Here is a 14659-nt window from a genome sequence, read left to right on the forward strand (position 1 = left end):
CAGTTCCTAATTTCCATTAATGGTTTTGGTAAGAATAATATTGGAAATGTGGATACAGTCCCACTATTCCTCCTCCATGCCACGATATAGTGTTATTAGCATGAACAGTTATAATAAATTCATTGCCATCCTTACTCTAACTTAAATTTTTTTTACATTTAATTTCTAATTCATTTCAGTAAAAATTAACAGAGGCTTTGGATTTCGATTCATTCATTATTGCACATTTCTCCCCTCCCAAGCCTCCCCCCAGAACACTACCCTCTTGGCAAAGTAAAAGAAAAATACTTTCATTATTTTACAAACCCTCCCCCAGGTCCACTCCGCCATGTAGCCATTGCTCTAGACTCCGGTCATGACAGAAATGCCTAATCACACATCTCTTTTAAACAGTTTTCTCCCTCCTCTGTTTCAGTGCAGTATACATTATAGAACCCATCTCACTCAGTCTCTCCCCTACCCCAAGGTCAGTCCCATTCTACAACAGTGGCACCATGCAATATTTGTCCTTTTGTGACTGGGATATTTCACTCAGCATAAAGTTCTCCAGAGTCAACCATTTTGAATAATATTGCATGAGTTCCTTGTTTTTCAATGCAGCATAGTATTTCAGTATTTCATTTTGTGAATATAACACAGCTTCTCTATCCATTCATTTGTTGATGGGCACTTAGGTTGTTTCCATCTCCTTGTTATTGTCAACAAAGCTGCAATACACATGGGTGTGCATATATCTGCTTGGAAGTCAGTCATGGTCTCTTTGGGGTATATTCCCAGTAATGGAATTGCTGAGTTAAATGGTATTTCTATTTGCAACTTCTTGATACCTTTATCTTGTTGTGTTTAAAACCTAATTTTAACGGCTGTCATTGTATTTTGTTAACTTGGAGCTCTCAATTGCATTTTCAGAAGCAGTAAATTGCATGAGAAATGATTTCTCATCTTTCTCCTGTGAAGCAGCTGGTGAATTCAAACTTAGTGCCGTTGGGTTGGCAGCGCAACTCCTTAGCACTAAGCCACCAGAGATCATTTGCAAATTTATAGAATAATAAGATGTTAAAGTCCTGGTGTATTAATTTCCTATACTGTAGACTTACTATCTTAAAACCACCCACATTTAACGCTTTAGAATTCTAGAGATCAAAACTCTCTGCCATTTACTGAGAACTGATTCATATCTGACCCTCCAGTGGATTTTCAGAGGCTGTAAATCACATGAGTAGACTGCTCATCTTTCTACCTCTGAGTTGCTGGTGCATTTGAACCATCTGCCTTTGGGTTGGCAGTGTAACTCATTGTTGTTGTTGTTAAGTGCCGTCAATTTGTTTGCAACTCATAGTGACCCTTTGTACAACAGCCCTAAACCCTGCTGTATCCTGTGCCAATCACATTGCCTCTGACACACCCATCCCTATTATCCCAGTCACTGAATCAGTCCACCTCATAGAGGGTCTTCCCCTCCACCCTACCAAGAATGATGTCCCTCTCCAAGGACCTGTTGCTCCTTACAACATGTCCAAAGTATGTCAGATGAAGACCCACAATCCTTGCCTCCAAGGAGTAGCCTGGTTTAACCCTCTCCAGGATGAATCTGTTTGTTTTTTTGGCAGTCCATGGTACATTGAATACTCTTCTCCAGCACCACAGCTCAAAGGCATCAATTCTCCTTCTATCCTCCCTATTCATTGTCCAACTCTCTGATGCATAACAAGTAATTGCAAAGACCATGGCCTGTATCAGGTGCACCTTAGTCTCCAGAGAAACACCTCCCTAACAGAAGACTTTCCCATTGCAATATGTTTTTTTTTTTTTTTTAATTTCCTGGCTGCTGGTGCGAAGAGTGTTGACCATGGAGCTGAGCAAACTGAAGCTGTGAACAATCTCAATCTCTTCACCTTCCATCCTGATGCTAGCAATTGGTCCAGTGGTGAGAATCTTTGTCTTCTTGACATTGAGCCTCAGTCCATACTGAAGGCTGCCGTCCTTGACCCTCCACAGCAAGTGCATGAGGTCCTCCTCGGTTTCAGCAAGCAGGGTTGTGTCATCTGCATAATGCAGATTGTTAATAGATCTTCCACCAATCCTGATGCTACACTTCTCCTCATAGAGCCCAGCCTCTCAGATAATCTGCTCTGCATACAGTTTGAAAAGGTATGGAGATAGGACACATCCCTGGCGTACACCCTTTCCAATTTTGAACCATGCAGTGCTACCCTACTTTGTTCTGATGACTGCCTCTTGGTCCAAGTATAGGTTTTGCATTAGCACAATTAAATGTTTTGGGATTCCTATTCTTCTCAGAGTCAGCCACAGTTTGTTATGGTCCACACTGTCAAATGCTTTTGCAAAATCAGTGAAACACAAATAGACATTCTTCTGGTATTCCTTGTTCTCAGCTAGGATCCATCTAACATCAGATACAATAACCCTAGTACCACAACCCCTTCAAAACCCAGCCTGGACTTCTGGCAGTTCTCTGCTGATGTGCTGTTCCAGTTCATTTTTTGGATAATCTTCAGTAGAATCCTGCTTGCATGTGAAATCAATGATATTGTTCTGTAGTTTCCACACTCAATTGGATCAACCTTCTTTAGAATGGGAACAAATATAGATTTGTAACTCCTTACACACTAAAAATAACATTTACTGGACTAATATAAAGATATTAGTATCAGGATAGTCTTGAAGGAAATAGCCCAAATGCCCAACCGCACTAGAATGGATTGAGAAATTATGGTACATTCACACAACGCAGCACACAGATGCAATGATTTTGTAAAGTAAATTACTACCTAACATGGGAGGGACTGGAATACATTATGCTGAGCGAACTAACTCAGCCACATAAAGACAAATGCTGTATATAACCATTATTGTGGTGTTTGGGGTTTTTTTGCCTTTTTATTTTAACTATCCATCTGTATTTTTCTTACATATGCACACACACATTTACAGGAATCTCTTGGGTGATTTCTAACTTTTTTTTTGTTTCTTTTAAAATTTTATTTTATTAATTTTAATGAATGTTTACAGAGATTTTGGTTTTCCAATCATTCATTGTCCACCTCCCCCACCCCCAGTTCGCTCTTCTGTTTGAAAAGTAAAAGAAAAATTCCTTCATTGGTATACGATACCTCTGCCCCCTCACGAGTACACTCCACTATGTAACCATCATTCTGGACTCTTGTCATAACCTTAATACCCAATCATGTATCACTTTTAAACTGTTCTCTCCCTCATGTGTTTCAATACAGTAGACATAATTTATCCAATTTTTCTTAGTCTCACCCCTACCCTTATGTCAGTCCCATTCTACAATAGTGGCACCATGCAGCACCTGTCCTTTTGTGACTGAGATATTTCACTCAGCATAATGTCCTCCAGGGTCACCCATTTTGGATAATACTGCATGATTTCCTTGATTTTAATGCAGCATAGTATTCTATTGTGTGATTACACCACAGCTTCTCTAGCCATTTGTTTGTTGATGGACACTTAGGTTGTTTCCAACTCCTTGCTATTGTGAACAAAGCTACAATAAACATGGGTGCCCATGTATCTGCTTGGGTGGCAGTTATGGTTTCTTTAGGGTATATTCCCAGTAATGGAATTGCTGAGTTAAATGGTATTTCTATTTGCAACTTCTTGAGAAAGCACCATACAGCCTTCCATAGTGGTTGCACCATTTGATACTCCCACCAACAGTGAATAAGGGTTCCAGTTTCTCCACAGCCTCACCAGCATTTGTTGTTTGCTGTTCTGTTAAATTTTGCTATTCTTACTGAGGTGGTTTGGTAACTCATAGTTGTTTTGATTTGTATCTCTCTTTAGAGCTAGGGATTTTGAACATTTCTTCATGTATTTGTAAAGCATGTAAAAGAATCCAAGATGGGGGGGGGTGCATTTAAATATAGGGTTGTACAATTTGATGGGTGGAGGGAGGGACTGGTAAAAAGGAAAGGTCTAGAGTGAAAAGCAATGTACGTGAACTTTATGAACTTCATATGTAAACCAGTATAAAATTATTAGCTAACTTGAGAGGAACTAAAGAGTATTATGCAGAGTGAACTAACTCAGTCCTACAAGGACAAATAATGTATAAAACCATTATTGAAGAATAACTATGAGGATCCAAGCCAGGGGGAGGGTGGAAGCAGATGAATGAGGAGGTGCTGGAAGAGGCAGGGATTAATCATGGGGTCATACAATTTGAAGAGTGCGTGGGGGGGTGTGTGAGGGAAATGCAAAGGATCTCGAGTGGAAAACAAGGTATTTGAATCTTTTAAATAAACTAATCAGATAGATAGAAAAATAGATAGATAGATAGTCTTATATTTGACTAATTTCAAGATAGTCTTGATACTTGACAGGACTGTGTTCTTTCCTGAAGACTCTGGAGGAGAAATCCATTTTCATGCCTTTTCCAGCTTCTAGAAGACACCTCTGCTTCTTGTCTTGTAATTCCTTCCTCCATGTGTATAGTGCACCACTACATCATATTAACTTCTTCTCTTCTGTCATATTCTCTCCCTCTGTATCCTTCTTATCAAGACAATTTAATAACATCATTGGATTTACCTGGATAACCCAAAGTAGTCTCTCTATTTTGAAAACCTTAATTAATATCTGATGACCATTAGGACATACACATTTTGGCCAGGGAACCATTTTGTCTAATATAGTTGACTGACATTAAGTAAAATTGCAAGATAAGTAACTTGAGATACAGTCTCATTCAACTCTGAAGGACAAATGCATTCACACATGAACAAAGGTGGGGGAACACGAGAGTTGAAGAATGCTCATCTGTTAGGTAGTTATTGGAGCTTGGTGATGTATGATGATTAATTACAATCCACGAAGACTGTCGCAGGTGTAAAGACCTCATAAACCCAGAAACGGCATCCATGGTTTATTAGTTCCATGACGAAGGCATCTTTAACCGATGTGGTCTAATCATCCATTTTTAATCTTTTTTTGTTGAACAAGCCTAAGTATAAATGGGGGATGCCTGGGTGCATTTGTAAAACTTATTTTTATGCAGTAAGTTTTTTTCTCTTGCCAAGTTGTACATATATTGAATTTTTAAATAGAACAAATTATAATTTTCTTTACATATCATCATGTGTGTGCTGTGAACTAAGGGTAAGTTAGGAAAAATACTCTTATTTGTTGATATTAGAAGCTAAATTTCTAATAATACACTACATAGTGTGCAGTCTTGTGATAAGGCAGGCAGTGCGTTATGTGGTAGAACTTGTGATGAGGCAGGCTTTCCAAAACGTGATGCTTCCCACTGTCTAGCATTATATAGGGTGATCTGTAATACTCTTCCCCCCCCTTTCCCATTTTTAGTGGTTGCTTATTTGAAGGACTGAGAACCTCCCAGTAAATATTTGATAATCAATGAGCCAGTCCTTGGAAAAAGACAACATGTAAGAAAAGGTAGAGGGCCAGAAGAGGTAGAGGGCCAGAAGAGGAGAGGAGACCCTCCATAAGATAGATTCACACAGTGACTGCAACAATGAGCTCAATATATTAGAAATTACAAGGATAGTGAAGGTTCAGCTGGGCAAAGTTCAGATCTGATGTTCATGGAATCTCTTTGAGTAATAGTTAACTTGATAACTCCCAACAAAAATTTTTAGAGCACAGATACTCTCGAGGTAATAAAGTCCCTATTCCTTGCTTTCTTCTCTGTCTAGACTGCCTGGTGTTTTCAAGGTCCTGATGACTTTAGGGGGTGAACGTGCTACAGAGGGTGGGCATGGATCAATATGGACGAAATACAGAAGGAAGTGAGTTCCAACACAGCTCTGTTTTTAGGCCCAGTACAGATGATTGATGCCAGATCTCGAAAGGAAAGGTACCAGATAACTTTCCCAGTTTCCTCAAGATCTTGAAAATCTTTCCTACTTTATGTTCTCAATAGATTAATCCCTCTAGAGGACTTTATTTTTACTAACTGGCACATAGAACTGCAAAGAAACTTTCTACATACATGTCAAATTCATTCCTGGCTGCACCTCTCTCATGGATGGATGATCCTTGTAGTTCTTTTTTCCCGTCTCTCCTCTTCATTGCTCTGTCAAAAAGCTTATTAACGTATGTATATTCCCAGCTCTCTGACTCTATGAATGATTCAGAAACAAATTGAAATGTCAGGTTCTCTATGCCTTCCTGGTAATATTGAAATCTACCAGCTTCTATTAAATTTCCATCAAATGGCATTATCCAGGGACAAAAGATCAATTAATCCCTGTTCTTCTGTTCCTGAAAAACACTCATCACTGGAGACCCTGCTATGTATGCTCTTTAATCAAGGAGTCACCAGGGCCCTGGAACATGGGGGAGAACGACACCAGGCGTGACAACCTGGGCTGTGTCTTCTGTGGTGACTCTGCATATTACATGAGAAGGAGAAGTTCAGAGGATTTGATGGATAATCACTCAAGTATCCAGTACAAGGAAGAAGAAGCTACTTCCAGATTGGAGTGAACAGCTTTGGAAAAATATATGACTTTATTTTATGCGACACAAGCTACCTTTATAGAAAGAGTAACCACCCCTTTTATAGCAGGGATAATATAAAAGAAAAAGACTTTTTCATCATTACTTCCAACTACTCCCTTGGCACTTTTACAAGGAGAGCTGGGCAGTTATTGTTTCCGTCTCAAGATAAACGTAACGAGAAGTATCAATAAAAAAGTAATTATCATAATAATAATTATAATAACCCAAACCAAAATAATAACAATGGAAGTAATAATCATAAAAAACATTATTACATCTTTCTTCTTTAGGCCTTTCACCCACTGAATCTTTTTAATGTGTAGGAGCGGTGGGTTTTCATCTATTCCGCCTTAAGCAGTAATTGCATTTGATTCGGCCTGCACAATTTTACCCATAATATTAGAAATGGAGGAGAGTCATGCGGTGTGCTTATTATTGGTTATTATTAAAGATGGGGATCAGTGCCTTATCATGGGGAGCCATCAGCCTGTCACAAACAACTTCCTTTCACTCACTCTCAGACCGCTGAGATCTTCAATCCGACTCTGATTTAAACTGAACGCCTTGCTATTTTAACTGCAAAAATCACTTATTGGTCTCTACCTCGTAGCTTCTGATTTTGACTTCTTTTGTGATTTATTCTGTTAGTTTTACCACCTGCATTCATTCAATGGCATGATCAGTATTGAAATGATGCCACATCCAGCAAGAAATGTGTTTTTGTAATAAATATCAATACTTTTCCTTCCCCGATTGGTCCTAGTTTCCAATGACATGTCCCTTTATGACCTGGTGCCCTTATGACCCTCTGCCCTTATACTCACTGCTTTGAGGGTAGGTACCTTATAGTAATGCCATCAATCACCGTCCTTCCATGGCTTTTCACTCGGGCAGAGACCACCATTCATTTTGGCTGTGGGAACTGTCAGAGCTCTGTGTGGCCTTGTTTTCTACAACGTGAAGCAGCTAGTCTCTAGGAAAGAACGAAGCAGATATGAGAGATAAAGACAAAGAGAGTCTACAAGTCAACACAGCCTTCAAGCTGTCTGTGAAGCCCTGTTTGACTTGTTTTTCCTACATTCAAGTATGACTCTCCCACATACTTAAAAACTTACGTGGTCCAGATAGTTAGTGGTATTGTGTGGATATCAAAATAAAATTTGCCATCCTAACAATTTTTATTTTGGCCATTTTTGTTTATAATTAAGAAGCATTAATCATATTAACAACAACAACAATCATATTAATAATTCACGGTGTGTGCAACCATCACTACTATGTTTCCCTAACTTTGTCATTATCGTTAAATAACAATGCCCATCCTCCCTTCTTCTCAGACTGTGGTAGCCACTGATTTACTTTCTCTCTTACTATTTGTCTAGTCTAGATATTTCATGTAGATGCTGTTGGTTTTATGTGCTGTCAAGTTGGAACCAACTCATAGCTGACCCCATTAGCAGGGTTTCAGAGGCATTCAATTGCACAGGAGGAGACTTCCCATCTTTCTCCCACAGAGTACCTGGTGGATTTGAACTACTTGTCTTGGGATTACAGTGCAGCTTCTTAACACTAGGCCACCAGAGCTCCCTTTCATGTGTATAGGACCGTGCCGTGTTTTCTGTGGTACCTGACTTATTTTACTATGTTATCAAGGTTCATTCCTGTCATAGCATTCTTTAGGACTTAATTCCTTTTAATAGTTGAGTAATATTGCTCAGAAAAGTGGAGGATCAGAGAGGGAGAAAGAACTTCAACAGATGGATTGACATGGTCACTGTAACAGTGTGCTAGAGCATTTGGGAGATAATAAGGATGGTGCCAGATAGGACAAGATTCAAATCTGTTGTTCATACGTATGCTATTGAGTTGTACTCAACTCAATGGAACCTAACAACAATCGTCATGTTTCATCGTATATGTATTCTACATTCTATTTTCCACTTCAGCTATTGATGGATATTTGGACTGTTTTCACCTTTTGATATTGTGATTATTACTACATGAATATTGATACACCTCCATCTCTTAAGTTTTGACAACTCCTCCTCCTTTGATTCGGCTAATTTGATATGAACTTACATCATTTGTAAGCTCATGCATCTTGCTGAGCTCAGTGATACTAAGTAGTGGTTCTCCTGGTCATAGGCCCCCGACATACACAGTGTCCACACAAAAAAGGCAGTGCTGTGGGTTTCAAGTAATGTTTTATTACTCATGGAGTACTAAACTTATAAATGTTTTCTTATTTTCAGTGGACTTGAGCACTCTCAAGGTCATACTAGTAATTGAATATCAATTTTACTTTCATGTATTCTGTCATGCTTCTTGGGTGTGAGAGAAGGGGCAGAGTCACAACAGCAAGTGCTCTGTGGATTATGCACTCTGGATCTCTCTATGGGAGAGTGTCACAGGATGAGAGATAGGTATCCATTTCCATAAGGGTGCTGAGTGTGGCAACTTTCCCCAAATCACTTATATGACTTTCAGAGAAAATGGTTTTTTTTGTAGTAAGTCCTATTTTTATGAATGGCCTCTCGGTCTTGATGAGACATTTCTGTGTAATGGTGTAAGATACTACATCTCTCAAGGGATGAAAAATCAGTGTCCTTTATATTTCTTTTTTTCTTCTTATATCTTTTTAAATTTTCCACTAGTTTACTTACAAAATTTGAATACAAATTTGAACAAATTCGTTCAATTTCCCTCACCCACCCATCCATCAAATTGTGCAAGTGAATAATTAATGCCCCTGCCCCCTGCATATCCACATCTCTTTGCTTCCAGCCTATCCCTCCCCTCTTGGATCCTTACACTCATTCTACAATCATGGCTTTACACAATATTTGTCCTTGTGGGACTGAGTTAGTTCACTCAACATAATGCTTTCCAGTCCCTCCCAAGTTAGGTAATAATTTACAAAATCATTGCTCTTTTATTCTGCATAGTATTCCATTGTGTGAATGTACCATAATTTGTGGTTGGACATTTGGGCTGTTTCCGTGTTCTTGCGTTAGTGAATAATGCTGCTATGAACGTTGGTGTACATATCTCTTTTTGTGCCTCAGTTGACATATTCTCAGAGTGTATTCCAAGTAGTGGAATAGCTGGATCATAGGAAATTTCTATGTTGAGCTTTTTGAGGAAGAGAAAAACTGCCTTCCAGAATGGTTGTACCATTTTACAATCCCACCAACAATGTATAAGAGTTCCTTTCTCACCATATCCTCTCCTACATTTAGTACTTGCTGCCCTGTTAAACTTTGCCACTTTATATTTCTATAGGAAAAAAAATTTATTTCTCAGATGGTAGCTATTTGCTATCAATTATCCATTCTCTCAATTTTGTCTGTAACTGGATATTATAGTTTCCAAGTAAAAATATATATTTTCAAGTCATCTTAGCTGACAGACTTGGTCATGTGACAGTTTTAACCAATGATGCATAAGTGAAATTCTAGTGTGAGATATCCCAGATATCCCTTTTCTAAGGAAAGTCTTTTCTTACGGGCAGGATCTTAGATTCAACAGATATAGATTCTTAAATTCAACAGCTCATGCAGCCATATTGTCACCATGAGGATAAGGTATCTCATCTATCTTGGATGGATAGAGTGGAAAGTTAGAAAGAGCTTGGTCCCTACTCATACCTGTTTTTAAAGCTTCTTAGCTCTTAACTTTTTCAGCCCCCCTCTTTCTTGTGAAGAAAATGTTGAATATGCCAAGAATTTAATTTTACTTTCATCTACAACCAACAGCCATGGTAACAGCAGTCAAGAAATCAAAAGAATATTACATTGGGAAAATCTGCTGTCAAAAGTGCTAAAAAGCTCTTAAAAGTTCTAAAGAGCAATAACGTCAGTTTAAAGACTGAAATGCACCTGATCTAAGACAAGGCGGTGAAATCAGTTAAGTGGGGCAATGACAGTCTTTTTAAAAAATGGTGTCAGCAAAATTGGAAAACCATTTGCTGAAAACTTAAGAAAAACCCACACTTCTTCCATACACAAAAAACAACTCAAAGTGGATCAAGAGACCTAGAAGTAAAATCAAAAGGCTATAAACTTCACCAGATAAAAGCTATGAACTCTGGGACATCTTTGTTCATGTCTGTGATGATACTACTCTTGATTAATTAGCCTAGGCTTGAGCAAAGTGACTGCTGGAGATTGATGTTGTTTTGAAATACTTCCAAAGTAAAGAAAACAAAACTAAAGCATTGCCATTCCTTTGGGAAGTAAATTGAGTTTTCCAGATGCAACAATGGATAGAAATTTGTAATGGGAAAAATGAAGAACAGGCCTGTTTCAGACAGAAGAGGAAATAGATTTTTGAGATAGAGATGCAAGTGTGCCCACCATGGAACCAAAAGAGGCTCTCTTTAGATTAATTATTTGTTTGGATTATAGTAACAGTGAAATTTTAAGGTGGTTTTTGTTTTGTTCGCATTGTAATTTCTTCTGGATGTTCACAGCTTCCCAGTAGACAAAACTATATAGCAGTAGAAGCTCATTTTGGTGTAGTAGAACCACAGTGTCAGTCAGCAGTACAATGAAGAAAAGAAAATTATTAGTTCAGGAATTCAAAGTTGTGATTATTAAAACTAGCTGATGCCCAATGAGGAGCTGAGGAGAAAGGAAGGAACAATTGTTTGATCAATGAATTAAATGAACATAAGACATGTCCCAGCATTGGAAACATTTTCTTCCAATTTATAAAAGAAAGTGAAATCTCTCACCCATTCAAATGCATGGACTACCATTACCATGAGATTTAGAAATTTTTAGGTCACCAGACAACGAATTCAAAGTAGTGGCCTATTGTTGAGTAAGTGGAAAATAAAAGGCAAATCAATTGGTATTTAATTTCTTTCTTTTAAAATGACAGAACCAAGACCTATATGAAATGTCATCCAAAAATCATTAAAAATAATTTTTAAACAGTATTTTTGGCCAATATCCAGAAGGAGTTTAAAGAATTGAGTGAAATTTACAGAAATGAATTCTTTATATTCCCATCTACTTATCTACTTATCTTTATGAACATCTTAGCCCATATTTCAAGAAGACAGAACTTGAAGAAAATCCTAGGTATTAGTATTTTGTTTAGCGTCAATCACTACCATTGGTTAAGTTAGGTCTAACTCATGACTGACCTTCTATTAGCTTTGAAGGCTATAAATCGCATAGGAGGACTCTGTCAATCTTTTCTCCATGAAGTAGCTGGAGAATTGAAGTCACTAGAGAAGAGTCACTGTCTCCGACACGCTCATCCCGATTGCCCCAGTCACCGAAATCAATCCTTCTCCCAGAGGGCCTTCCCTCCTGCGCCTGCCCTCCACCCTCCCAAGCATGATGTCTTTCTCCAAGGACCGGTCTCTCCTAACAACATGACCAAAGTATGTCAGACGAAGTCTCAGAATCCTTGCCTCCAAGGAACAGCCTGCTTTAACACTCTCCAGGATGAATCTGCATAGGGTCTCTATGAGTTGCAAGAGACTCGACGGCACATAACAACAACAACAACAACAGAGAAGAGTAGCCTTTGTATCAGATGTACAATTCACCACAAACTATGTCAACAGAGTAGATAGGTGAATTCCATGACATTGAAGGTGACAAACAAAGAGAAGTGAGTTAGGAAAGGAGGGAAAACAAATACAAGATTGGGCATTATTATTCTGGCCATGCTTTCACAAAAAACACAGCTTGCCCTTCATCATATTTATTTAATCTATATGCTGTCCTTTCATGATATTTATTTAATCTTTATGCTCAGTGAATAATATAAGAAACTGACATATATGAAAACGAGTGAGTCAAAATTGCAGGAAGATTCACTTTTCAACTGTAATATGCTGCTGACACAACCTTGCTTGCTAAAGTGTATAGACATTAAGAACTTACTAAAGAAGGTCAAGGATGTTGATGAAGGTCTTCAGTGTGAATTAATAACATAAATCAAACAAAAATCCTCACAATTGGATCACTAAGTAGTGTCCTCGTAAATAGTGAACATACGGGGTTGTCTAGGATTTTATTTTCCTTGGACCCACAATCAACACCTATGGTAGCACTTGTCAGTAAAGCAAAAGACAATATATTGGGTAAATCCACTCGGATAAATCCCAAACCGAAACTGCTGCCATTATTTATTTGGTTCTGATTCATACAGGCCCCATAAAGCAGAATGGAATAGCTCCATAGGGTTTCTAAGGCTGTAATTTTTTTTAAAAAGTTGACTAACACATCTTTCTCTAACATAGCAGCTGGTGGCTTTGCACTGTTGACTTTTTAATTAGCAATCATACATTTAATAACGAGAGTACCATCAAGGTTCCTTTCTGTTGCATAGGCTTCTATAAAGTTTTAAAAAAATCAAATATATCATTACTTTGAGGATAAGAATGACCAAGTATAGCATTTTTGGTCACTTCATGTGAAAGCTGAACATTGAATAAGGAAGACCAAGGAGAATTGATAGTTTTGAAATTCTATGTGGAAAAAGAATATAAAATATACCATACATTTCTAGAGGAATGAACAAATTTGTCTTAGAAGAAATACAACAAGAATGCTCCTTAGCTATAGTCCTGAAGACACACAATTCAAACCTATGAGCTGCTCTGCAGAAGAAGGAAGGGTAATCTTCTCCTGTGCAATTAATTGCTTCTGGAAACCCACTGGAGATTCAGATATGGATCAGTTCTGACTAAATGGCATACAAAAACAACCCCCTAAGCAGAAAGTTTGCAATAATTCTTGACAGATGTCAGACTATGTATGCTGACAGAGAATTTACTACCAAAATAAGGGACTCTTCTATATTTAGACAGTCTATTGCCAGATTTTCCCTTTCAAATATCTAACACTCTTCTCCCCTGAACACTTCCAATGAGATGGATTGACACAGTGACTTCAGCAATGGGCTCAAGTGTGGCAGAGATGATGAGGATGACACAGTGTAGGGCAAGATTGAGATTTGTTGTTTACATGGTTACTCTGAGTCATACTCATTTCAACAGCACACAACAACAACAACAATCATGAAAAGGTCTTAGAGCTGTTAAGTCCAGTATAGTGGCCACTAGCTGCAAGTGAACTTGAAATCTCTGGTTCTACTTGGGCTGTGCTGTACATGTATAAAATGCACACCAGACTTCAAGGGTAAGTTGTATACTGATTATAAGTTGAAATGACAATTTCGAAAATACACTGGGTCACACGCAATATATTTTTAAAATTCATTCCACCTGTGTGTATAATACACATACACATACATACACACACCACCCCCACACATTCTATAGTAATTATTTTTCTTAAAACCACAGTGTATATGAATTGTATCAAACACAATGTATACAAACAAAACACAATGTAAATGAACACTTGTATGCAAATCTATTTAAAAATTTAAAAATAAAGACAGAATGGTCCTTAGAAGTAAGGATGGTGAGACTGTTTCACATACTTGGGTATGTTATCAGCAAAGATCAGTCCCTGGAGAAGGCTATTATTCATGGTATGTTAGACGGTGAATTAAAAAGGGAATGGCCTTAAATGAGATGATTTCCACAGTGACTACAACACAATAGATTCAAACAGCAGTGATGGTGAGGATGGCACAGGCCCAGGCAGGATTTTGTCCTGTTTTGTCATAACTACTATGAGTTTGAATGTACTTAAAGACACCTAATAGTAACATTTTCTCTGAAATTTTCAAATCACTTCCACTACACGCACATCTACCAGAGCAATAATGAGACTAACTGCAATTTTGAGACACTAAAATAGGAAATAATAAAGTGCAGCATTTAGAATCCATTTGAGATAACTATTTTATCTAAAAATTTTTCTATTTTATAAACAAACTGAAAATTAGGTTTTTTTAAACTTTGAGAAATTAATTGTTAACTAAATAAGTGGGCAAAGGGTTACATACTGTTGTTGATATTAGGTTCTGTCAAATTTGACTCATAGCAACCCTATGTACAAGAGATCTGAACCCTGTTGTATCCTGTGCCATCCTCACAATCTCTGACACATTGAAGCCCATTGTTTTTTTAATTAAATTTTATTAATTTTAATAAACACTTACAGAGATTTTGGGTTTCCATTCATTCATGGTTGCACTATTTTCTCTACCC

This window comes from Elephantulus edwardii, unplaced genomic scaffold (assembly GCF_000299155.1).
Source record: "Elephantulus edwardii isolate Elephantulus edwardi_28Jun2011 unplaced genomic scaffold, EleEdw1.0 scaffold00065, whole genome shotgun sequence".
Classification (NCBI taxonomy): Eukaryota; Metazoa; Chordata; class Mammalia; order Macroscelidea; family Macroscelididae; genus Elephantulus; species Elephantulus edwardii.